General features: G+C 41.5%; 1 protein-coding gene across 4 annotated transcripts in view; it reads right to left on the bottom strand.

The window, feature by feature from the left end:
- CPVL (carboxypeptidase vitellogenic like) overlaps positions 1-26850 on the bottom strand; it is a 273787-nt gene that overhangs the window by 39708 nt on the left and 207229 nt on the right. The window contains exons 15-17 of one of the 4 annotated variants that reach the window (XM_030797324.1): positions 14289-14405; positions 10176-11353; positions 7000-8816 (exon numbers count right to left, since the gene is read on the bottom strand). The exons of 1 other annotated variant lie outside the window; for it this stretch is intronic. The gene's annotated coding sequence lies outside the window, so the exon portion shown is untranslated. Of the gene's footprint in view, positions 1-6999; positions 8817-10175; positions 11354-14288; positions 14406-24143; positions 24396-26850 lie in introns of those variants that run through there. 2 more of the 4 variants (XM_030797323.1, XM_030797322.1) reach the window with 2 other exon arrangements.

Below are 26850 nucleotides of genomic sequence, written 5' to 3'. Positions count from 1 at the left end.
GGCTGAGACAATGGGGTTTTCTAGATATACAATCATGTCATCTGCAAATAGGGACAATTTGAATTCCTCTTTTCCTAATTGAACACCCTTTATTTCCTTCTCCTGCCTGATTGCCCTGGCCAGAACTTCCAACACTATGTTGAATAGGAGTGGGGATAGGGGGCATCCCTGTCTTGTGCCAGTTTTCAAAGGGAATGCTTCCAGTTTTTGCCCATTCAGTATGATATTGGCTGTGGGTTTGTCATAGATAGCTCTTATTATTTTGAGATACGTCCCATCAATACCTAATTTATTGAGAGTTTTTAGCATGAAGGGTTGTTGAATTTTGTCAAAGGCCTTTTCTGCATCTATTGAGATAATCATATGGTTTTCGTCGTTGGTTCTGTTTATATGCTGGATTACATTTATTGATTTGCATATGTTGAACCAGCCTTGCATCCCAGGGATGAAGCCTACTTGATCATGGTTTAATGAAAAATAAATGAATTTCTTAAAATAAATGGAAACATTGGAAAAAGATATTCAATGGAAAGTATGAGATCTCTCAGAAATGTTTTATGCACATGTAAAAATCTGTGTTTTCTGTATAACTTTATGTATTACTTTATTCCGGTTTTTCCCCCACAGGTGGAAATACACTATGTAGTCTTCTCTACCTCGATATTTTTTACTTGAGTATTTTGGAGATGCTTCCATATCAGCACCTGTAGATCACCTCATTTTCAATGCTGTGTAATATTCCAAGTATGGACTCAACCATTGCTATCAATATATATTTAAATGTTTTTCCCGGTTTTTACAATCTTGTAATAAGTGATGTTGTAATAAATAACATGTAGATATGTCTTTGCATTTCAGTGCAGAATAGAATATCGAAAATAAAACTGCTATGCCAAAGAATATATGCATCTATCATTTTTATATATAATGCCCAATTTCCCTTCAAAGAACTTGAGCCAGTATACAGTTTTTGAGTCAGTACCCAGCAGTGTTTGAGAGTGTTGTTTGCCTGGTGGGCACCTGTACATTGCTTCAACGATTCTCTCCTTTCTCCTTTCTCTCATCAATGTCTCCCTTTCTCTACTGGATCATTCTAATCAGAGCACAAAGATGTTGTCATTTCTCACATCTGGAAAGAATAATTCCTTAGTGGACTTCACTTGCTCTTTCAACTACTGCCCCATTTGTGTGCTCCCTTTTGCATCAAAACTTCTAGAAAAATGATGTGTGAACTCCATGTCTTCATTTTTCTTTTCATCCTCTCAAGCCTTCTCCAGTTAGGACTTTCAGCCTCACTACTTTACCAAAACTGCTCTTAGCAAGTCACTGATGACTTTTGCTATATCTAGGGGTGACTACTTGGCCTTCATCTTACTCTGCTTGAGCAGCCTTTGATAAAGCTGATCCATTCTTCTTGGACCACTGTCTTTACTTGGCTTTGATGATACCACACCCTCTTCTGACCTTAGCTGCTCCTTCCAACTCTCTGTTGCCAATTTGTTCCTGTATCCATGATGTCTTGATGTTGGTGTGCCTGGGACCCAGTCTTTGGACCTTGTCCCTTCTGTGCTGGAGGCATCAGTGATCTACTGTAATCACATGGCATTAAATACTGTTTCTACCCTAAAGACACCCAAATTGTCCGTGGCCTTGATGTCTCTCTTAAACACAAGACTTGTGTCTTGTGCTACCTACTTGACATCTCTACTCAAATACCATAGAGATATCTCAAATTAAACATGTCTAAAATTTGGTCTTGTCCCTAAAACCTCCTCCTCCCATACTCTTCCCCACGTTAGGCAACAGTCATTCCATCCTTCTAGTTACTCAGACAAAACCCCTTACACTCATTCTTGACCTCACTCTTTTATTCACACTCCAGTCCATTAGGAAGTCTCATTGGTTCTACCCTCAGAAGATATCCAGATTCTGACCACTTCGCATCACTTTCGTCTCCAATACCCTAGTACGAGTAGCTGTCCTCTCTCCTCTGGATTATTTCCACACTCTCCTGCTTCTACTCTTGCCCCCACCGTCTGTTCTTCATAGAACAACACAGCAGCTGTGCGATCCTGTTAATACTCATCAAGTCACATCACCCCTCTGATCAACCCCCTACGGTGGCTCCCATCTCATTGAGCGTTTAAAGGTTGTATGTGATATCCCCCCAACCCACACACACAGAACATCCCTCTCTGATCTCACCTCCTGTTACCCTTCTTGCTCACATTGCTGTGGTCCCAGTAGCCTTTTTGCTGTCCTGGTTCCCATGTAGAGCAGAATCCAGAAACAGACTTGTGTATATATTTAAATGCTTCATTTAAATAGCTCATTTTATTCACTAAAGAGAGGAACTGATAGGCTCTCCAACAAATGGGGACATTCAGGATTGAACTCAGACAGTCTAAAGTCTGGACCTCCTGGGGGGTTGCTCCATTAAATTGCCTTTCACTTTGCTTGGTCTTTTATTTAACACTCAGAAATGCCTTGAGGTAATTTTCCACCCAGTGAGTGGGTAGGCATATTTGCAGATTCTTCAGAGTAATCAGGTGTGAGAGAGGGCCAGGTGGGTATTAAAATGCATGAGTTGCTTCTTGGGCCATGGCAGAATCCTCACAGCTCATGGTAGGACCATCCACAGCTGCCTTTCTCCATGGTCCCTTGGGGATCTGGGAGACTGTGGCTGTGTCTGAGAACATGCTGTTTTGTAGTCTGCCTTCTCTATGGAGACATAACCGTCTCCATATGTTTTTGCACCATTTGCCATTATTACTGATATATTGAACAAACAGGGCTTAGAGGGTTCAGTTATAAAGCAACCTTATTTGTACTTCCCTATATATATATATATATATTTTTTTTTTTTTCTTTGAGACAGAGTCTCACTCTGTCACCCAGGCTGGAGTGCAGTGGCACCATCTCGGCTCACTGCAGCCTCCGCCTCCTGGGTTCAAGTGATTCTCCTGCCTCAGCCTCCCGAGTAGCTGGGACTGTAGGCACATGCCACCATGCCTGGCTAATTTTTGTATTTTTAGTAAAGATGGGGTTTTGCCATGTTGGCCAGGCTGGTCTCGAACTCCTGACCTCATGTGATCAACCCACCTTGGCCTCCCAAAGTGCTGGGATTACAGGCGTGAGCCACCGCAACTGGCCCCTAATATCTTTTAAAATCTAATCCTTGAGATACTTCTTTTTCATTGCCTGGATGAGACTCAGGCACGCCACAGTTTCTGGCCTCTCCAGGATGCAAGGAATGTAGGGAGATAGAGTAGTAAGAGCAGAAAAGCTCTTTCTTGATTGGCATCATTGTGGTCAGGTTTCTCCAGAGTTGGCAGATGTTTCAAGCCAACTGTCTTGTTGGGGCTTCTTAAGAGACCCCACTGAGAGAAGCCCTCTTCATTAAAATAGACTTCTTGATTTTAATGGATGATGGGTTCCTGGAGGGGCAGAACCAGGTGGCAGCTCTTATCATCCAGGAGCAAGGTGGGCACAGTTGCCATAATGGTCAGAGAGCCTGGAGCAGCAAGCAGAACGTCATAGCACACAGAGACCTTTGCTATTGGCTCACTATTCATAGTGGCCCTAGGACCAAACTAGATGGGCAGTCTACTAAGAATTATCTGATTTATGTAATCAGAAAATCTCTAGGTCTAATGAATAGAAACCTGAGTTGTTCAATGGAGAGTCATTGCCTCTCATCTACATTCCAGACCAGAGTCAGTTCTAAAACATAGAAATCCTTAGATTGCCGATTTTCAAACCGTGGCCAAGAAGTTGCAGCAACAGCAACACCTGGGACTTTGTTAGAAATGCATATTATCAGACCCTGCCCCAAACCCACTGACACAGGAACTCAGGAGGTGGGTCCTAGCAATCTTCCCTTCAGCTGATTCGGATGCATGCTAAGTCTTGAGAACCCTAAAGTTTAGATGAAGGAGAGGCTTGGGAAGTTTGAGGAAGGACCCTATAACATTGCTATAAGTATCTAGCATAAATCTTCCTTTCAGTCTTCCCAAAAAGACATGCAGCCATTCACTAGTGGGTAACCGTGTACTGAGGAAGGGGGAATATCCAGGCTTTTGGTAGATTTCTGGACATTGGTTCTGAGTCTATGCTAATCTCTAGAGACCCAAAATGCCTCTGACCCATTGGAGGGGGGTATCACTTATTGGTAATCAGGTAGTAAATGAAATTTGGACCTGTGGCTGCTTCATTGGGTTCCAGTGGGTCTCTTCACCTATGGTGTGGTTATCTTCCCATTCCTGAGGAGTGGTCATCTCAGAAACAAAAAGAGCCCACCTCCATATGGATTTTCTGTCCTGTGTGGTGAGTGTTAGTATGGTAGGCAGGGCCAAGTGAAAACTTCTTGGGATTTCCGCTTCCTATGTAAGAGTAAACTGAAAGCAATACCTTATCCCTGGGGAAATGACAGAGATTAGTACTTCTATCTAACATTTGAACAGTACAGGAGTTGTTCTACTGTGTCCTCATTTAGCTCCTCTGTCTGGCACGTACAGAAGGAAGATGGTTATTGGAGAATGACTGTGAATTCTTACAACATTAACAAGTTACTAGACCAGATGTACTCTCTTTTATTGGATAACACAGCAGAGCTCTTGGCACTTCGTATGCAGCTACAGATCTGGTGGATGCTTTTTTCCCCCAATACCAAATTAACAAAGATCACCAGAAGAAGCTTGCTCTCAACCAGCTGGAGGAATGGCAAAACACCTCTCTATCTTACCTCAGGCCTGTGTTGCCTCTCCTGCTCTCTGACGAGAACTAGTCTGCAGGAGCCTGGACCATCTTGGTATCCTGCAGAACATCCTGCTGATGTGTAATTGACATGGTGAGCAGCAAGGAACAAATATCGTACATGCCTTAATAAGACAAATGTATGCCAGAGGGTGGGAGATGATCCTCAAGAAAAATCAAAGGCCTATTGCTTTGGTGAAGATTCTAGGGGTCCATTGTGGTCTGGAGAATACTGGCATTTCCTCTCCAAAGTGAAAGACAAATTACTGTACTTTGTACCACCTATCACTAAGAAGAGCTATAATATTCCGTGGGTCTTTTTATTTTTGAGGTAACATACACCCGTTTAGAGTCTATTGTTCAGAGCAATGTTTTGAGTTACCTACTAAGCTGCAAGTTTTGTGTGGGGACCAGTGCAAAAAAGGGCTCGAGAGAGCAGGGTTTCTCAGTCTTGGCACTATTGACATTTGTGGGACAGGCAATTCTTTGCTGTGGGGCTGTCCTGTGCATTGCAGGATGTTTAGTAGCATCCCTGGCCTCCACCTACCAGATGTTAGTAGCATCACTCCCCATAGTTTTGAGAACCGAAAATGTCTACAGACATTGCCAAATATTTCCTGGGGTGCAAAATCACCCCCATTTGAGAACCATTGGGCTACAGCATATCTAGTTAGGCTTTAAGGTGAGAACCATTGGGCTACAGCATGTCTAGTTAAGCTTTAAGGTGACTACAGTACTGGCTGACAACTGGACTGCAGCCTCGTGAGAGACCCTCAGCCAGATTACCCCGACTGTGCTGTTCCCAGATTCCTGACCCTCAGAAACAATGTAAGATGATAAATGCATGTTGTGAAGTTTTGGGGTAATTTATTACTCAGGATACTCAGACAACTAATACACCAGTCCTCTGAGCCATAAGGTTAGGCATGCATGGCAGAAATCCATCATCAGGGTATAAGTAGTAAAATAGTATATACCAGGTTTGATTTGAGCAGGTCCTTTAGGCACAAGTAAGTTTCAAGAGCAAGTGGCTGTGACTCCCATAGCATCTACTCTTGCTGCTATTTTAACTCACCATCAATCCACATCTGTGACCTCTTAGGATTGACTGTTGACAGACTAAGAAAACATTTGGGCCTGGTCCTCAGATGATCCCTTGCAGTTTGGAGGCACCAGGTAGATGTGGACTGCTGAAGCATTGCAGCCCAAATAGGAACGTGGTAAGAGGAGCTCTCTCAGGACCAAACACTGAGTACGTTGTCTGGAGGGAGAGATGGCCAGAAGTAGAGATATATACCAATTTATGGGTCATTAATGGTTTTATTAGCGTACTGGTGACAAGGAAGTCTAGGAAAAAGGTTTGCAGATGGACCTCTCCCTGTGGGCCCTATCACAGATGAATTCTCATTAGAGGGCATCCACTGATGAGGCCCTCAGCAGTCCACTGACAGGATGGCCTGTTCTGTGGATGTCAGTCAGCCCATTCCCAGCAACTCTGAGGCTTGCTTAATAGGCTCATGAAGAGCATGGCCACTGTGGCAGGGAGAGAAGCCAGACATGAGTTCCACAATGTGGACTTCCCCTCACCAAACTGGTCTGGCTCCTGTCACTGATAAATGAATAACTTGCTGACAGGGGCTCTACCATCTCTGAGTCTCTGATGTGGAGTCATTCCCCAGGGGGACCAGTCAGCCATCGGATTATTGCGTGGAATTTCTATTATGAAGGACATGATTTTGTCTTCTGGAATAGGCACTATTTATTTTTTCTTTCTTTCTTTTTAAATAGAGACAGGGTCTCACTTTGTCACCCAGGCTGGAGTGCAGTGGTGCAATCATAGCTCACTGTAACCTTGAACTCCTGGGCTCAAGTGATCCTCCTGCCACAGCCTCCCAAGTAGCTAGGACTACAGGCACTCACCACCATGCCCAGCTCTTTTTTTTTTTTTTTTTTTTTTGAGACGGAGTCTTGCTCTGTCGCCCAGGCTGGAGTGCAGTGGCACAATCTCGGCTCACTGCAAGCTCCGCCTCCCGGGTTCACGCCATTCTCCTGCCTCAGCCTCTCCGAGTAGCTGGGACTACAGGCGCCCGCCACCACGCCCGGCTAATTTTTTGTGTTTTTAGTAGAGACGGGGTTTCACCGTGGTCTCGATCTCCTGACCTCGTGATCCGCCCGCCTCGGCCTCCCAAAGTGCTGGGATTACAAGTGTCAGCCACCGCGCCCGGCCTGCCCAGCTCTTTTTATAAAAAAATTTTTTTGTGGAGACAGGGTCTCGCTATGTTGCCCAGGCTGGGACACTATTTCTAAATATGCTGTGCATTCACTGTCTGCAGTGGGTTTATCAGTACCACCATCTGTGAACTTAACACAGAGCCTTATTCAATAGCATGATGACTATGACCAAAGAAGTTCTTTGCTTGTGACCAAAGAACTAATTTTACAGCAAAAGTAATACAGCATTGGTATCATGCCCATGGGACTTATTGGATTACCATGTACCCCAGCACCCAAAAGTAGTTATCATTACAAAATTTAGAAATAGACAACTGAAGTTTCAAAAATGGTACCATCTGGAAGATAACTGCCTGCAGTCTAGGTGGCTTTCTTACTGCAAATAGATTATGCTTTGAATCAGCAAATGAATGGTGCTGTGTCTCTCTGGGAGACAAGCACCCTGGGAGTCAAGGGGTAAAAATGGGAGTGACTCCTCTCACTATCACATCCTGAATATCACTCACAGAATATTTGCCCTCCTTCTACAAAACATAGATCAGCTGGTTTAAAGGTCTTGATTCCAAGGAGAGAATGCTTCCTCTAGGGGACAAAATGACATTCCACAGAACTGGAATTTGATACTTCTGTCTGCCCATTTCAAGTTTCTTCTGCCACTAAATGGACAGGCAAAGAAGAGGGTTACTTTTCTGGCTGGGGTGACTGATCAGAATTACCAGGAAGTAATTGGGTTGCCGTGACACACAATGGTGGCAGGGAGGACTATGTCTGAAGCCCAGGAAATTCTCCTGGGTGCCTCTTAGCACTTCCATGTCCAGGAGTAAAAGTTACTGGAATAATATTGCAACCTGCAGGACAACTAAAGACTTAGACCCTTCAGAAATGAAGGTTTAAATAATCTTGCCAAGAAAAGAACCCCAGACAACTAACTTCAGGTGCTGGCTGAAGGTAAAAGGAAGATGGAATGGACGTTGGAAGAAGCTCATTCTCAATTATTATTTAACTATTATCATCATCAGTCAGCTAGTTTTGTTACCAGTCACCAAAACAAAACCTGTAGCAGTTACACACATTTTCTTCTTTGTTTACTCTGCATAACACTGAGTATTGGTGGTTGATTTTACAACTTAACCTTTAGAACATCCATTATAAAAGGTGCAGTGGTGACTGAAAGACGAAAAAATTCAACATTACCCTGAGATGAATACAGTGGCTGAGGCCACTATCTTACAGGGTTTTACTCTGAATTATCTGTTTTAGGGAGAGAGTGAACTTGGATTCATCTGTGTGAGGAATACAGTTGCATTCTGTGAGGAAGAAGTGTGATGTTGCCGTAGGGTGCGTACAATGGAATGTGTGGATGCTAAGTAGCAAAAGGGTGGATGTGCTGGATTGTGTCTCTTGACTCTTAAATCCAAGTCCACTCTTCTGGATAATCCTCCATCTTCTTTCCCAGACTCACTCATGCAGCTGGTTTCATGGGAGGCGCTGGTGCTAGGTTCTAGTGTGGGAGGAGAAGATTAGCCATTTTTCCCAGCTGGCCTGGACTGCCTGTGCTCTGGGCTCCAGCAATCCGGGGATAGTTTCAGCAAGATCAACACTGAGTATCCCCGGCAGGATTCAGCCAAGGGACGGTGGCAGCTTCCCAGCCTCTTTGGGTAAGAGCCCCTTCTTTTGTTGCTCCTCAGTGCTTCCAGCAGTTTTTAACCAATTTCCTGTGTTCCATGCTACTCTGCTTGAGATATATAGAGTGGTTTCTACTTTTGTGTTTGAGCACTGAATGATACATAGCTTCTTCCATATCAGTCCACAGCGAGCTTCCTCATTCTCTAGTTAAAAAAAAAAAACAGGAATACATCATGTTTATATGAGAAGACCCAATAATGGATATTTAGACTGCTCTCAATCTGCTGTTTTAATCAGTAAGAGTCGTAAGTACATTTCCATTTCAGGAAAGTATTATCAAGGCATATATTTGGAAATTTTTGTGTCTTACCCCACTTGGAATTATATGAGCCAGAGCTCTTATGCAGGAATCTAAATGGCTGAAATAGGATTAAACTAGACTGTGGAATCTAGAGAGCATTCAGCTGCAGCTGGTTATTTATTGCTTGATAAGTATTTTGAAGTATTGTTCGGGTATGTCCTAGCCTTATCTCTTCCAAATGAATTGCAAGCACTCGGAGCTTGATTTTTTGTCATCTTCTGAATATGTAAATGTGTCATGTTGGGAGGGGGGTTGGTAGTACCTCCCTCCTCTGTGATTCATGTCACCTGAATGTGTCATCCTACTGGCAGTCTAGGAAGAGCCCTGCATAGGTCTTAGGTTTTCTCTTGAGGAAGGAGCTCATGACACAGCCAGCACTTCCACATAGGATAGTAGCTCAAATAGACGTCCAGTTTGTTTTATTATTGGGCTTTTTCCAAATTCCTTTCATGGGGCACTGTGCTTTAGAAATGCTTTTTTCTTAATTATGGAATATTTTAATTAATTTGTGGGCAGTGCCTCTTATTCAGCCTGTGCAGCCAGTCCCTTTGGTCCAGCTCGGGGTTGGAGGGCTGCCTGGACCTGTTCAATGCCCTCAGCCCCGTGAGGCTGCCTCAGGCCATCTCACCCATCTGACACTGCTTCCACTGACCCGCAGGATGAAGGCCTCTTTAGCTCTTTGCTAGCTCCATCCCCCAACTCTGTTTCTTGATTTTATCTTCTTTAATTAATGAAGTGCACTTTTGCTATTTTCTTAACTTTTAGGTATTCAGATGATTCTGCCATTCCATTTCCAGCTCTTAGACTTCTCGAATGTTCTAAAATGTGAAAGCCTGGGTCCTGTTTATAGTTGCCTTGCCAACTCCCAATCAGCCTTTTCCTAAGGAAGATTTTTATTTAGCCAGTCTACACTTTCATAGCAACTTAGAGTGTGACAGGAATCCTCAAACATTCAGAAGTGACTTGGCCAGTAGAGATACGGAGTTGCATTTCTAGCATGACTATCCAGCCTTGTTCCTTGAGGGTTCAACTTTAATAATCTTTAACGTAATCCCTTTAAAACACAAATCCCTGGCAAATCCAAGCTGCTTTGGCACAAAAGTTCTAGAGATTAAAACCAAAGCTGCTTTTGGTGGTAATGCTGTTATACTGTCAATCCCATTGTCAGCCAAATTAACAGGATACATTTCTAATAACCCACCTAATGCTGGTAAGCAATCAATAGCCAGATCCATTTAACTCTCAGAAGCTTAAATGCTGTTAAATCGCATTTTCTGTTCATGGGGCTGAATCCTAGAAGATGTGCAAGGGTTGTTTTTCCAAGTACTCAGTGGAAAAAAGAAAGAAGGCATGTAAAGGAAAAGGTTTTAGTACTTATATTTTATATTGATTATATATAACATTTATATTCACTGTAATGTTGAACAAAAATAGTTTGTACTGATCATTTACTACATGAAACAGCATTACCTAAGATAAATGGTAACTGATTTGCTAATTTTCTAGATAGCCACATTCACAGGTAAGTTCACAGCTGGCTCAGATACACCATTAACAAAAACTGGTTTTTAAAACTATCAAAACAGGAAAAACATGGAAATTTCATCCCTAAATCCTCAATGGCACATTGGAGATTTCTTAATGCATATTACTTTTCTTTTCACTGGAATTCCACATGCAAGTTGTGAACTGCAAGACTGAACTGTTAGAAGCTCCAGGTTGGACATGATCGCAAATTAGTTTTACCTGTTGCTGGTACATATTCCCTGTGTTCAGGTTCATAGAAATCCCAGAAAACACATAGGTCTCCATCTGAATTTTGGTCAAAGGATTCAGTTCTACCTCTTTCATCCTGGCCCAGTTTTACTGCTGGGAGTCTCACTGGCTTTCTCTTTAGCTGTCAACAAATTTGGAGCAAGCTTTTCTCTCTGGGAAAAGATTACATATGGCAGTCTGGATTTTAGTTTATATTTTCATTATAAATGAGAGAGTCTTCTAAAAAGCCACTTAAGAATCACTGCACAGCTTCATGTGGGATTTGGCCAACAGTTGTTGGAGTTCTAAGCTACTAAATCAGCTTTTTTCTAACTGTGAAAAGCAGAGGTTGAAATTTTATATTTTTTCAACTCCTCAACCACTGGCTTAAGTAGTTGAGTTATTAAGAAGAAAACAATATGGAGTATTTTTCAGAATTATACATTCGCTTTTGGTTTGTTTATCCACAGATGAAGAGAGTTGAGAAGATTTCATCTTAGCATATCTAATTTGAATTACATCTCTTCTACCAGAATCCTTTTCTTGGGCATAATGTAGCAGGAACCATCAGTTTGTTATTGCTGGCAGGTCTCAGCTTGTAACCAACAGAGGAATATTCCAGTCCTGCCATGACACAAAATAGAATTTGTCTTTGTCCTGGAAGAAAGGGTTGACTTTCTAAATACCTTATTGTAGTTTACGAGTTTAAATTAAGCTAGATTTTTAAAAAATCTATTTTTAAGGGTCTCATTGCCTCTAAAGAGCGAAAGTAGGTCAAAGCTTCCCTTAACTTAAAGGTGGATAAACAATTCTATTTCACATAAAATACCATGAAATTGAAAAGACGACCAAACTCACAATTTCCCATTAGAAAATACCTCAGTTCATTCAACAATAAATATGAATGAACATTTACGAAGTGTCAGGTGCTCCACTAGGAGCTGTGAACACAGGACAGAACAAAACAGGCAAAAGTACCTGTCCTCGTAGCTTTTCTTAAGGCTTTCTGGAATGAACTAAAACATTAATGAATTGTTAATATGAAAAACAAACTAGTTTTCTTCATTAAATGGGTGTAGTCGTCAATGTAATAAAAATTGTAAGTTAAAAATACTACCCAAGAATTTCTGTGACACCAAGACCTCTGAAGGTCTTTGCTACTGTGCTGATTGTAATGAACAGAACTTTTATATCCATTTGTTCTAGGAAAGTGTTGTTCTCTGGATACCATCTTGCCAAAGAAAAAAATATATCTTTTCTGGGTAGATTCAGAAACAGAGCTGTAAATGATTCTGGCAGGATGAGCATGGAAGGGAGAAGATATTAACAACTGGAAAATGGCCTTGTTGCCAGAGACTCCGTATGATGGCATTAGAAGCCACATTATAGAATTAGACTTGAGGTTATATGCAGGTCTGGTTAAGCTCAAAGCACCCATCAACTCCTTATGAATTGATTATAAGACAGCCATAGAGGCAGCTGAATGCACCTTTTATTATCTCAGGGAGGGAAGTCTTAGTTTGAAATCCAGTGTGTGGGAAGAAAGATAAGAAATCATGTCTATATTCCTAGATGACTACCATCCTACAATCCCACCCACCCATCCCTCAGATTCCATCTTCAGCCCCATCACATAGGACCCTCTCATTCGGGAAAGTTCTAACCTAGAACATCCCCATTGCTCCAGGGAAAGAGGAAAGAAGAACAGAAGAAGCAGGAGGAGGAGAGAGAGGGAGGGTGGAAGGAAGTACTTCTGTCTTTGCAAGTGGTTTAGATGTTCTGAGTGGTGCCAGTTGAGACACAGCTGGTTTTGTCCTCAGACATCCTCCCACCTGGGCACCTGGGTGCCATTCTCCGTCTGATGCTAATCATTTCCACCAAACTGTGGGTTGTTTGTTGGTGGTGATTATGGAGTTTGGTTTTTTCCCTTATATTTCCCATTAATTTTGTCCTGGCTTAGGTTTGTTTTCCTTCCGGTAATACAAGTCTTGAATAAATTCATTTGTTGCTTATGGGCAGAAGCAAATCTAACACAGCCAAAGACATCTTCAGACCTTAAGAATGTTGGTTCACCTGTAAAATTTGCATCTACTCCAAGAACACTTAACAGAGCCCTCCCTTTTGGCTGTGAACATGTCCCTTCCACTTCTGGGGCTAAGAGGACACCTCAGAACAGGTCCCACAGCTTCTCCAGAAAGAGCTATGCCCAAAGCAGATGGAAGGATAGGAGGCTGCATCAGAGAAGAGTGCAGACTTGCTGTCTGATTTCCATTAAGTTCTTTCTGATTTTTTTTTAAACCCAGGCACATGTTTATTTTCATAGTCAAAGAGTTGTAATCTTGGACATTGAAAATAAATACATTTTATGTATTTTAATTTATGGCTGTACTCTTAGGTAATTTTACTTGGTTCGAGCTCTGTTTCATTATTTTACAAAATGGTCTGGCTCCTTTAAGAAGCCACAAGTTGTAGACATTGAATCAAGCTGAGTCATTCATCCAGAGAGAGAATTAGGAACAGCTGGGGGCGGCCACTAGCAGTAAAAGCAGAGGCCTGAGAGGAACAAAATGCCTCTCTAGGAAATGTTCCAATACTTCAACCCCAAACAGAGAGGGGAAAATCTCACAGGCACCATCTTGCTAATGATGGCAAATCCCTGAGAATTGTGAAGCAAGGATGTTCCTGGGCCAGAGAACAGACTCTGGCACCCTGCAGCCAGGGGCCAGGAGGGGCCGTGTGGGCCAGCACACCGCCACAGGATCTTGGTCTTCAAAGGGTTTGGTGGCCCATGGGTCTCCTTTTCTATAAAATTCAGGGCCACTGAGCACCCTCTGTGACCCTTGAAAGGGTCAATTGCCTCATGACCTCTTTGCCCCAGTTGTTGGAGCCAGTTAGAGAGAAACTGAATTTCAGTGAGTTAAAGGATGATATTAAAAGTTGCAGTATGATTAAATGAAGACAACAGGACATGGTATTGTCTCCGGTGTGGAAAAAATAGAATCTGCAAATAATAAAAGACTAGACGAATAATAACACTGTGGTTATATCTGGGCTATGGGCATTTCGGCCATTTTTATGTTCTGTGTATTTATTTATATTTTTATATGTTATGTCTTCTTAATGTGGCATAAATATCCACATTTGGCCCATCCCTTTTTCAGGCAGTATTTTCTCAGCACATTCTGTGTGCCTGGCACTCTGCTGGGGAAGCAAAGGAAGCAAGTCCCAAGGCTTTACCTTGAGCTGCCACCTTCCATGGCACGAAATCACCAAGCTCTCCCTGGGGTGGCTGAGCTTCTCTTCTCAGGGCCTGGGCCCCTTGCTGGTCCTCAGTGCGGGTCGTGGACTCTGCCCAATACAAGTGAGATTCGTGGCTGCCCTTCGCTCCAGCCCTGCTCAGACATCAGCTGTCAGGAAGGCCTTTCCTGGCCCCTCCGTGGATCACACTCTCACCTCCCATCAGGCTTTACTCTCCTTACCCTGCTGAGATTTTCATTATAGCACTTAGCAATATGTCTTTCTGTATGTGTGTAGATATGTATGCATGTTGAACACTGACCTCTCATGGGAATGCACTGTCTTTGAGGAAGGGTCTTCAATCTTGCTCATTGCTGTATCTCCACCACACAGAACAGTGGCACGCTAAGTCTTGTTGACTTGAAGTCAGGTGCTCTTCCTCAAGGGGAAAAGTTGTATTATGTGTACTTGAATATATAGAGAATGAATCCTGATCCACAAATGCAGGTGATAAGAAATGTAGTTTCTATTTTCTACAGTGATATTTTTAAAATTATGAGTTCCCACTCTGCTTGCAGAGTAGAAAATTTCAGAGGGTCCTCTGCCAATCAGGCCATCACATTGTGCCTGTATCCAAAGTCCCTTCGTGCCTGGCGGCCTTCTGCTGCTTCTGGGCAAGGCTGAAAACCTCCGTACGTGTGGCCCCCCCTCCCCAGCTCCTCCACCTGGAAGCTCTTCCTCTCCTGGCTCTGGGCCAGACCTGGCCCCTGCCAGGAAGAAGAACCTGCCGAATTTGCTCCTTGCCTCAGCTAGGGGAATTACCTTTTAGTCTGACAATTCTTGCCTGTTTTTCCAAGCCATTCTGTTTCCTCAAACCCAATCCTCCCCTTGGACTCTGGCTTTTTAGAAGACAAAAGCCAGAAATGCTCCCAGGGTCCTTCTGCATCTCATCCTGCTGTGCACCTCCCTAAAGCAAGGACACGGGGTCAGCTATACCTGCTCAAAAGGGGAATGAAGAAGGAAAACGTCAGTAACTCTGACTAAAGGCAGAAATGTGCTTTCTTGGAGTAAGACAGAGAATGCACAGAAGAACATGATTATAAGCAGGGAGTGGGTAAAGAGAACGGGGAAGGAGGGAGGCTTACTGGCTCTCTTATGCTTTTGAGTTGGGTCTCGAAGGCTGGGCAGGATTTCATTTGACAGAGCATGCTGAACAGAAAGGCAGGAGCAGAAAGAAAATAGAGGTGGTGTTTGCATGAAGGTAAATAATCTCATCTGACTGGACACATTTGAACAGTGAGAAAATAAACCAAAAAAAGTAGGCTGGAGTCAGTTTGTGGCAGGCCTTCAAAGCCCAGGGTGTTTTGACATCAACTTAAGTAGTTGGCAGCCATTGAGTCAGAGAGTGAGTTGATTAGACTGCTGCATTAGAAAATGAAATACCAACGCTGTCTAGGATGGATTAATGGCTGGGACTGGTGAAAGACTAGAGCAGGGAGACCTTTCAGTAGGTTGTGCAATCATCTAGAAACTGGAAGGAAAAGGAGGAATGAGCTACAAAAGATACTGCTGAAGTAAAGTAAACAGACTTTGGCCACTGGGTGAATGTAAAAGAAGGACAAGAGAAAGCTGTTGATGGTAAGAATGTGGATGTTCTCGCAGACCAGGGAAAACAAAGGGAAGCTGCTGGTTTGCGGGAGGATGAGCAGGCTGGTCATGTTGAATCTGAGTTTCCATCAGGACAGCTGGAGCTATGGGCAGGGAGCTCAGAAGAGAAGGCAGGACTTTCCCTGTGATAAGAAGAAAACATGGGTCATGATGCTGTGGGAGTATGTGGTGGTGAAAAAGGAAAATCGAGGGACATGGTGTTGTTGCTTTGATCTTCTCAGTAAGGTAGGAGACAAGGCCATTCGCTGAGATAAGGGAAGCCACACTGTGTCATCTTGGAGTTGGAGAGTGGACACGGTTTGAAACAGCTGCACCAGTGAACAAAAAAGGTGTCAATTACTGAGGAACAAATGTGTAGACCTGTGCAACCTCAAGCGTTCTCTCCCATAAATACAGAATCCTTTTATGGTGGTTTAATAAAATCTGTCCAGACAGATGTGAGAAGAAATAGCCTTTAAATCACATTATCTAGTTTGAGGCATGTATTATGTTTTATACTCTCTGATTTCTGGTAGATAGTTCTCTCTTTCTTATTGTTATGCCATTTATTAGCAATTTGTCTGTTTTATAAATTTATCAAGATGCTAGAATCCCTCAGCATGGTACACATGGAAACGTAGCAACCAGTCATTGCCAGCTTTCACGGTATGTTTCCCAGTGTCGAACTTCTGTCCCCAGAGACGCTTGTCATCACCTGCTGTCTACTCCAAATGCCAAGTTGTTGTCTTCACTTGGTGGCTTTGGGCAGAGGGGGAGAAATGGCTCATCACAAAGACCAGCAGCACCTTGGGCGTCAAAGGTGGGGGTTACACCTGCACCTGGGGCTAGGGAGATGGGGCAAGCCTAACATTCATCTCACTTTCTGGGGTGGTACCAAACGTTGCCGCCGGTGGTTCAAGAACTCATCCCATTTCACCTCCTTTTGGTCCTTTCCAAGGCTTCCCTCACCTTCCTTATCTCTTTGTATTCTCATCTCTGTTTTCATTTTATGGTACCTGCTGTTGGGGATCTCAGGATTTGTTTGGAGTGAGAAGTAGGGGAGAATAACACAAACCTCTCTGCATTCTTAGCCTTACTAGCATTTTCTTTACTAAAAGACAACTCCATTGGAGTTGTTGGCACTGGTAGTTTTAAGCCACCTGATTTCAGTTTACATAACTGAGTATGTCCTAATCACACAGGATTACTGAATTGTTTCTCTCTTCCTTTAATGCTTCTACATTGAATATGTGACTATCAACTCTTTTTTTTACTCTACTCCAGCCCAAGAAGAGAAAAACATTCCACTGAAGGGTAGGAAATGGCAGAAAATTTGGAACCGGGGCTCAGAATCCCATGCTTCCCGGGATGGTGCACCTTTCTCTTCTGACTGTCCAGTGAGGGAAGAATGTGATCTAGAAGCAAAGCTACATGGAGCTTGGTTTGCTTATGAGGCCAAAACAGAATTGCATTTCTCATTCCTTAAGAAACTAGAACTCTTAAGGAATTGTTCTGAGGCTCTAGCCTAACAAATATTAACATTTTTCGGGGACAGAGGAGCTCATTTGAGGGAACCGTGACTGATGAGAGATTCCTTTTCCTCTGCCCTAACAAGGAAGACACACTCTAGTGGAATTTTATCCTGAACAAACTACCTCATTGGAGCAAACAAAATCCACCCTTCATCCAGTCCAAGATCAGCTTCCATTTTCCAGGGCAACATCACTCCAAACCTTTTTTGATAGAATCTACTTTTTTTTTTTTTTAAACTTGTGTTTATTTTTGCCCCAAAGCCTTTGGCATTGTCCTCCAGTGAGTCACACTATGGAACCATTTCAAAATGTCCTCCTTAAAGAATGTTTCTCTTCCCAGGGGAGATGGGAAATTGGTCAATGACAGCATGTTCTGGCATGTTACCCTGCAACATGTGAGGATTTTAGTAAGGAAATGCCATTTCACACGCCACCAAGGCCACTTGATGGATTGGCTTGCAGGGAGACAGCCTTCTAGATCTTTCCTGGCTCTACAGAGACAAGATAGGAAAACTAAAGCATGGCCATTAGGGGTTTCTTCCAATCAGTGTAATAAGGGAATCAGTCCTTCTACTCTCCCATGACAGAAGTTTAGGGCAGTCATTTGCAAATTCAGATTTTGCAACCAAATAATTAAATCATCATGGGATGGAAGACAAAAATAAGAGGAGAGAAGGCAGATACTGGCATGTTCGGAGGCTTATCAGGCTCCAGCACAGTAATGCTGATGCCCAGGCCTGTACCAGTGATATTCTCTTCCCCTGGAAGGTCTCCAGTCTCACCCCCACTCCTTGGTTTGGAGGAATTAGTCATCCTCTGTCCTCTGTTCTCAAAGCACTTTGGACCTTCATCTATTAAAGTAGGTGGCACACTGGGATTATTTATGCAGTGGTCACCAGCCTTCCCTTCATAAGTATCTGTCCCCATTTAGAGAATCTCAGCGGCAGAGGAGTTGGATAGATTTGTCTTCATATCTTCAGCACCCAGAGCAGGTCTTCAAGAAGATTAACATGGCACATCCTGCTGTAAGATGGAAGCGTGACTGAGCCAGGAGTCTGGGGCAATTTCTGTTCCTGGTGCTGAGTGTCTAGATTTTCCTATTCTTATCACACAACATCCCCATGTACTCGCAGGTCTCTCAGGCACTTCTTTTGCTCCCTTTGACTCATGTATGAAAATTTAAAGTATCATCAAACATTACTAGGTGTACATGTGAATTTTGATTGTGAACATTCATTGGGAAATTACGAGAGTGTATTCCTACTGCATGTCAAAATGTAGAGACTGGCTTTAATGTTTTTACTGAACTTTGATATCTGCATATGGTGGATGTTTTCTGGCTCCTGGCTGCCCAACATCCAGGCTCCCTTTCTTCTAGTGACAATGCCCTGGGTTTGTTTTGTTTTGATTTTTTGGTGGTGGGCAATTGTCTCTCCCCCATTGGGTGCAGTCCTGATGACACTGAGTTCAAGGTGGCCCACCCTCCCTCCCCAGCATGAGAGGAGTTTTCAGTGGCTGCCACTGGCTGTGGTGTGGGATTGGTGAGAGGAAGCTTTTATGTTTGAGTTTTTTGCAATGAACAGCTCTTTCTTTTGCAATTTGAAAATTAAAGATTTAAGAAAAAGATTAACATTTGCCCAAAAGACCTGACTAGATGCAGTGAAGTTTCCTGTGAATCTGTGTGAGCGGCAGCCGCAGCCCTGGCTTGCTGTCCTCACACACACAGCACCCACGGGAATGCAGACGGCCCGCGTCATACTCCTGAAGTTGCCAAAAATCCCTTTAAAATGATTGAGCAGATGTCTTTTCTTGGGTTTGAGCGGATATAAATCACAGCAGTCTGCTTTTAATTCCTAGGCTCGGTGTCTTAGGGGCAACAAAATCAATCCCTTTCAGGTTGGTTTTCTGAATGTTTTTTAAATCTTCAGAATTTTAATAATAACTAACTGCTACAATATGCAAGAAAAAGTAAACACATCTGTGCAGGTAGCTATATTTCACCCCAGGGCACACACTTCCTGTGTGATGGTGGAGTTGAACAGGCGACTCCCAGTCATCTCTGCAGCTGGCCCTGACCACCAGAGGTCAACCTCTCAGGGGCCCAGCATGAAGAATAAAATGGTTTCTGAGCTTAGAGCCAGAGGCTTACATGGCACAAAATGGACACAGCCCAGGCCCATATATCATTAGCAGTAAGAGTGGGTGGGGAGGGCTGTTATTCACAAGAAGAAACAAAGGGAATGCCTGACTTTCCTCAGGAAATCAGGGTTTAAGTCAAGCAGCTCACCACAAGATCTTAGCCCTTGGTTTCTGGTCTTACCTGTCATATTTTTGGTGGCATTAGAAAAGATAACTTGGGAACTTCACATCAATCAATAATTAAATCAAAGCTCTTAGTACTTTCCAGAGAAACACAGTTCAAATTTACATTAGCCCCTCTTGGGTCTCCAGAGCGGATACTGCATCAAAAAGTTTCCAAGGGTCTGGTTTACACCACTTTCAAAGTAAAGCCCATTAATAATGGCAGTACAGACCCTAACGCCTACCCACTGATAGGCGAGGAAGAGCTGAGGGATCCAGAGCAGGGTGCCTGATGGGAAGAGGATGGGGTTGAACAGAGACCCACTTTGATTCCTGATAGGCTGTGCCATTAGCTGTGGAAACTCAGGGGTGTGTGTGCGTGTGCATGTGTGTGTCTTCCTTTTCTTTCTTTCGTATAAAAGAAAGCATCATATGTTGTTAGATGCCTTGCTTTTTTTTTAATAACATAACGAAATTGGAACAAAGTTTAAGGCTACTTTTAGACTTTCTGTCATCTCAAACAGTGGTCTCCAAATCTTTTTGCTGTCAACTTTATCATTAAAAAATTACTGAACATACATATATATAACACATATTTAATATATAATATATTCCACTTTGATTAAAATTTCATAATGTAAATATTAATACCACAGTGGCATTATACTCTATAAATAAATAATTATATATAATATATAATATATTATAAATATATATATTATATATAAATTATATATTTATACATTATAAATATGTTACATAATTATATATAATATATAATTATGTAACATATAATAAATTATATAATTATAAGAATTAGATTTATATATTATATATTATGTTATATTATAAATATATCATATATAAAATTATTTCATTTATAAAGTATAATCATGCCACTACTGTACTAACAATACTTACATTATGAAAGTTTAATCAAAGTGGAAACTGCAAAAGGATAAAGATAAATTTTAAATACTTAATTTTAAAAAATTGTATTTGATTTTTAATGGTAAAAACTGCTTTATAAAATATTACTGTTAATATCTTCAACAGGACCAATGTGTTGAATATGCCTTGTCATTTTCAAAAAGTCTTGGGTTACCCTTTTGTGATATAGCCATTCAAACGTCTGGCTGTACATACAGTTTATTTTAATGCTTGGTTTCAAAGTCCATCAGAGCTGAAAAAGACACTTAACAGAGATATGTAGGTCCAATAGAAGAAATGCCTCACCAGATGAGCTTTACTAATTCCCAAAACTCATTTTTCAGTCTCACCTATTACACAAAGACAATTGTTGAAATTTTCTTTGCTTTTAAGGCTTTTTTAGTTTTGTTTTTGTAATGTGCATATAGTAAGATGGGAACATTTCCAAACATCTGTTTTCAAAAGTCTCTTGCCATCGATTCAATTTCTTTTGAAAAGAAGTTAACTTTCTCACTAATTAATTTCACTAAGTGAAAATATCACTTCTACCTTGAAAAGATGGATTGTGTGTCTACTTTAAAAAACATATCTGCTAGGTGACATACTAACAATGGCCACTTGCCATGACAGCACGTCTGCAGTGCTTGTCTTTTTGTCAAAGAAAGGATCCAGGACTCAACCTCAGGTTCCAGAACTCCTTTAAATGCACTACCATGAGATAAGCAGTATGGTACAGGAGTCCCCCTTGACCATTGGCCATCAAATTGCAGTGTTATAATCATCCTACTCTTTGAAAGGCTTTGTTTTTATGAAACTAATCATATTGATAACATCCTATATCAATGTCAATTGCAATTATTGGCAATACGCTAGATGCAGGACCGTGAGAAGATGCTTCAGTGGACCTCCTCCATGTGCCTCTCCCTCTTTGCAGATGTTGTCAGCCTACAGCAATTGCAGTCACATAAGACATCTGACTGTCTCATGTCTGAACTGAGGGAGGGCATCATGAGAATCCAGCATTACATACTAGGAAAGCTTAATTGTGTTCTCATTTTGAAATGAAGCAAATATAGACAGACATTCTAGTATTTTCTCCTTGGACTGTAACGGATTGTCTTGAACATCTATGGAGGGCATGCACTAGGAGAGTCTCTACACAAATGACTCTCTACAATTAAATCCAAAAACTAGTTTTTCTTTAGTTTCCCTTTCTTCTAAAGTAAAATACTTGCCAGATTCAATCTTTTCCTTTCTTCTTCTAAAGTAAAATACTTGCCCGATTCAATCTTCATAGAACTGTATCCTCAAATGAGTTGGGTAGGGATGCCCCTGGAAGGTCTGGCAACTTGTGCCCCCACCGCCACCTCCGTGCTCCCCACTGGCGTAGTACCTGGGTCAGGGTGATGATAAAAATGAAAACATCTACAATTTCCATGTATTGGGCTATTATCCTGTGCTATTCCCTATGCTAAGTGCTCTGGAAAGATATCAATTCTCTTTATCCACTGTAGCTATGTTCTATAATGTCTATGCAGACAGAATTAGCAAATTCTGAACTATTGCTTCTAAGGGAAATACAGGTTTAGGTTCCTTCAAACTTGTGGGTCACAACATTCTTGTCAACTGATTAATACATAACCTTAAGTGTGTTTCTTAGTCACCTTTAAAATGTTGATTCATTAACGTGGAACTCAGGGCCAACAGCACTTTAACTCATGCCTGAAAAAAACAAAATACCTGCTTGTATTTTCTCTGTAAGTCGCTTCACAGTCTTCTTGCACACTAGTCAGTACTTCAGCACCGTGCTTGAGGCCATTTTAAACAGCAAAATCAGCCACAAAAAAAGCATTAAAATGCCAAAAAAAATGTGGCACTAAACAGACTTAGAAAAGGACAATTGGGCTGGGCGTGGTCGTTCACACCTGTAATCCCAGCACTTTGGGAGGCCAAGGTGGGAGGATCACCTGAGATCAGGAGTTCAAGACCAGCCTGACCAACCTGGTGAAACCCCATCTCTACAAAAATACAAAAATTAGCTGGGCTTGGTGGCACGCACCTGTAATCCCAGCTACTTGGGAGGCTGAGGCAGGAGAATTGCTTGAGTCCGGGAGGCAGAGGTTGCAGTGAGCCGAGATCATACCACTGCACTCCAGCCTGGGCAATAGAGTGAGACTCCGTCTTAATAAGAAAAAAAAAAAGAAAAAGACGATTGTTTACAGTATGAAAGCTGAAACAAGAAGGCAGAGTGTCTCCTTCTTTGACCCCATACACTCCTTCTCTGACCACATACACTGGGAATGTGTATGTTGGGCAACTGAAATTTTTTGCCACTCCGTACATGACCTCAAAAGAGCAAGTGTATTGATATTGGGGTTACAAATACATTTTTTAGCAAGTAGACTCCATTTGCAAACATAGAATTCTGGAATAATGAGGATCAACTGGGTCATCTCATAGTACCCTTGTAAATAGGTACTACTCTAGTGACATGTGAACCCAAAAGAACCTCAGAAGTCTCCTCTTCTGGCTACCTTCCTTGAATTTTTGGGAGGCTGGTATGGTGAAGTGACTTCTCCTAAAACGTCCAGCACATGTGTGATCCATATGAAACTAAACCCAGGTCTCCCAGCCAGTCAGTGCCCTTTCCAGTACATAGTTATGGGACCAAATACAGCTAATTTAACTTGCAGGTGGGGCTACATGAAAAACTTCTTGCATCCTACCCTGCCCCAGTTTATTCTCTGCAATAATTAAAATCTGCTTTTGATCAGAATATTTGATTTAATGACTTCTAGGACGTGGGTACAACGAACAATTTAAAAAGGAAGATCACAAACCTGAATGAAATCAGGCACAAAATGAGAAATTAAAAGAATAAACTCCATAAAATATTTGCCGCGAGAACAGGCTTTGACTTTTTAAATTTAATTCTCCAGTGAGCCAATTCATAGATGGGTAATATCAGAAGGAAGTGATGTGGAAAAATCCACACGTCTTGTAGAATTTCAAAGAGGTGTGAGCACATGATGCATAAATCGAAAAGATGTGCCAGGATGTGATATTTTAGTTAGAAAACTGCTAATGAATGTATATTTATAAATGTATATATTGATGCCAGCTTATCTTAGTTTTTTTGATATTCTAACAATGATACAAAATTAGGTTGTTCTTTATTTGGGGAAAAGAAGTAGAGAATTTGAAGCCCAAATTAAAATGGCTCTTATAACTAATGTAGCCTGCAGGCTCTTTCAGAAGTGTGTACACCTCAAATTCAAAGAAGGAAAAAGAAAACAAAAAGGCAAAGATTGTTTGTTCTCTGCATAAGAGCCTCTGCTTATCAAGAATTGATTCATCATTACTTTTATATATAAGATTTTTATTTCAAAGAATTCTTTTGTTCTAAGACTTTATACATTTGAGAATCTCTTCCCCAAAACTATTATAGCTTCATCCATTTATTTGGGATAATTGAGCTATTCTTATCCAATAATATTTCCAAACACCTTCATATGCATGGCATGCCAAACTTCTGTTATTAGCAGAAAAAGATGCTGTTACAGCTTTGTTTGTTACAACTGCACTTTTCACTTACTCTTAGAAGAAATTAAAAATTCCTATTTAAGACCCTAAAATTTCATTTATACATCTTGTCTCAGTGTCACATCATCCATACCTTTCACACTTTAAGTTAAATAATATAATTCTTACTCATGTACTCATGTTAATTTTGTAATAAACATCACTCCCCAAAAACAAAAGCTCACTTGTTTCAAGGATAATTTTTATTGATGAAAAAAATCTTGCAGATATGAAAAGATAATTTTCTTATTCCTATGACATTTTCTGTTTTTACGATTTTCTTTTCAGCAATGAAAACCTCTGATGTTCTCTTTTGGGAAGGTAGTTTATCCAACATAAGGATCCCATCCTTTTCCATAAATGAATCGATTAATCATGTCAAAAGCTCTCAGAGGCTGATCATACGGTAAAATATGTCCTCCACCTCGAATAATTACCTTAAAAAGAAAAAGTAAAAGAATGGAAATTTAGAGAAATGGATATTCTAAATACATGAAAAGTTTTCATTCAGATTAAACTCTATTTAAAACTCACATGAAATACAGAACATATTCTCCCAATGCATGCCTTTGGACAAGCTGCCTATCTGGCTATTGATGGCTTTAATAATAGGCATGTTAAGGTAGAAAAGTTTTAAAACTTAGTTAATTTTACGCAAAGTTGTGTTCTTTTCTCATGAATGTAAAAATTGAAAGTTATTCCTTGTCTTTTTCCTCTTGAGAGTGATCTGCCTGCTCCCCGCAGTTGGGAGTGCTGCGCTGCAAGTGTTACCTGGTGAGGCCCACCTCCAGCCCTCTACTTCTGGGGTATGTCAGGTCTGCCTGCAATGGGGTGGATTGTCTACTTAATTCCACCCTTCAGTTAGCCAGCCCAATTGTCCCTCACACTGAGCCATACCTTCCATCTTAGCCTTTATCAGTAATAAAGGGGAAATTTTGGTTCTCAAAAAAATTAAAAAACCAAAAACATCCTTGACTGAGGCGGGAAGATGACCTGAACCCAGGAATTGGAGGCTGCAGTGAGCTAGGATCATGCCACATACACTGCACTCCAGCCTGGGTGACAGAATGAGACCCCATCTCTTAAAAAAAAAAAACAAAAAAAAAAAAACTTGACACTTGAAATAAAAGAAAGCCATGTTTTGAGCAGCATAGAGTTAGAACATTTTTTTTTCTAATATTGGATTATAAAACATTTTAAAACATAGCAAATTCGAAAACAATTCATATAGTGATGATTTTGAGTCATGAACTTTCACTTTACTTGCTTTCTCACATAAGGGTGCCTCTATCCATCCCACACCCATCCATTAATCCATCTTATCTTTTTGACACATCTCAAAGTAAAATGGGCACGTAGTGCACTTCCCCAAACACTTCAGCATCACATTATTCGTCAGAGTTCAATATGTGTTTACAGATTTTCTTCTTTTGAGTCAAGTTAAGATACAATGAAATGCACTAGTCTTAAGTGTAGACTCACCAGTTCTGACAAATGCATACACCTATGTAACCCAAGCCCTTGTTGGGTGATATAAAGCATTCCTAAAACATCTCTAATGATGAGAACAAATCAACAAAAGGGGACTTGTGTCTGTACTCGTTAAGCCTCTAGCGTCAGCTAATATTCCAAGTAGAGGGAAATGGGAAGCTGTCATGATTCAATGCCAAAGGGCAAGGACTGACACTGAGGGTTGGGAAGTTACATGCAGGAGAGGTCAGCCTGGCCTGAGATGTCTTGTTCCATATGTGGAGAACGGACAGGAGGTACCAGTGCATGAAGTGAATAAACTTATGCAAAAAGGGCATCACTTTCAGTAACTTCTAGCTGCAGAATCACGATCAGCAATTAAAGGTCACTTTCACAAGGCCCTTCCTAAGAGGCTGGGTTCTTCTACTTGTCTCAATCTGAAAGAAACTGAGGCAGAAAAAGTATATTTGGATAGTACATTTATTATATTTAAAATCTGCCCCTACATCCCAACACCTTCCATCTTACAACCTTGACGTGCAGTAAGTAGGATTAACGCTATTAGATGATATTTACCTTGCAGTTTGCAGCTATACAAGCTGTGCACTGAACAACTACAGGGAGCACCATTCACATGAGCATTGAGATGACTGAGCTATTTGGAATTATTCAGTGGCTTGTCCAAGTCACAAAATTGTAAGTGAGATAACTAGCTAGAACCCTGACTTCTGATGCAAACACCAGTGTGGTGTTTTTAATCAAATCCTCGTACTCAATCATTCCTTACCTTTGAACTGAACTTTGCAGCTTAGTCATGGAACATTTTTATTCACCTCTCAATAGCCCTCTGAGGTTTACTGATGAAAAAATATTGCAGATATAAACAGATAATTTTCTGTATTTTTGTATTTCACATATTACAGTGAGGGAGGCAGATCCCATTTGCAGATGTGGGACCAGACTTAACTCTTTCACATGCAAATGTGAAACTTTTGTGTTTTGCTGCAGTTGATCAATGGTCATTTGTGCCTCACTGCAATGACAGCGAAACCCATCTACCATTTGTGTAGAAGCTTGCAATTGGAAACCCAACATGCCCACCTTTTATCACAAACTGAAAGTAAACATGTGTGACAAGAACCCCTTCATAGGACTCTAGAGGGAAACTTTTGCCTCCCCGCAATCCCAGGCTAGACATTTCTTCCTGCAGATTTTCATCCGTATCTTTGGCCCTGGCAGGAATCTGATGAGTGATTTCTGTGCAGCTTCAGCTTAACTGAGGACACTTAACAAAGTCATATGTGTGACAAAACCCAGCTGCTTCAACTGGAAATGAGTTTGGCAGCAATGGTCCGGAACAGCAATAAATTGAATACCCAAGAGCTAAAGGTCATCCTGCCCCCAGAACCAGTGCTGCAGCTA

The sequence above is a fragment of the Nomascus leucogenys genome, chromosome 17 (genome assembly GCF_006542625.1).
Source record: "Nomascus leucogenys isolate Asia chromosome 17, Asia_NLE_v1, whole genome shotgun sequence".
In the NCBI taxonomy this organism is placed as follows: Eukaryota; Metazoa; Chordata; class Mammalia; order Primates; family Hylobatidae; genus Nomascus; species Nomascus leucogenys.
Note: the sequence above shows the minus strand (reverse complement) of the source record. Positions and strands in the feature narration are given on the sequence as shown.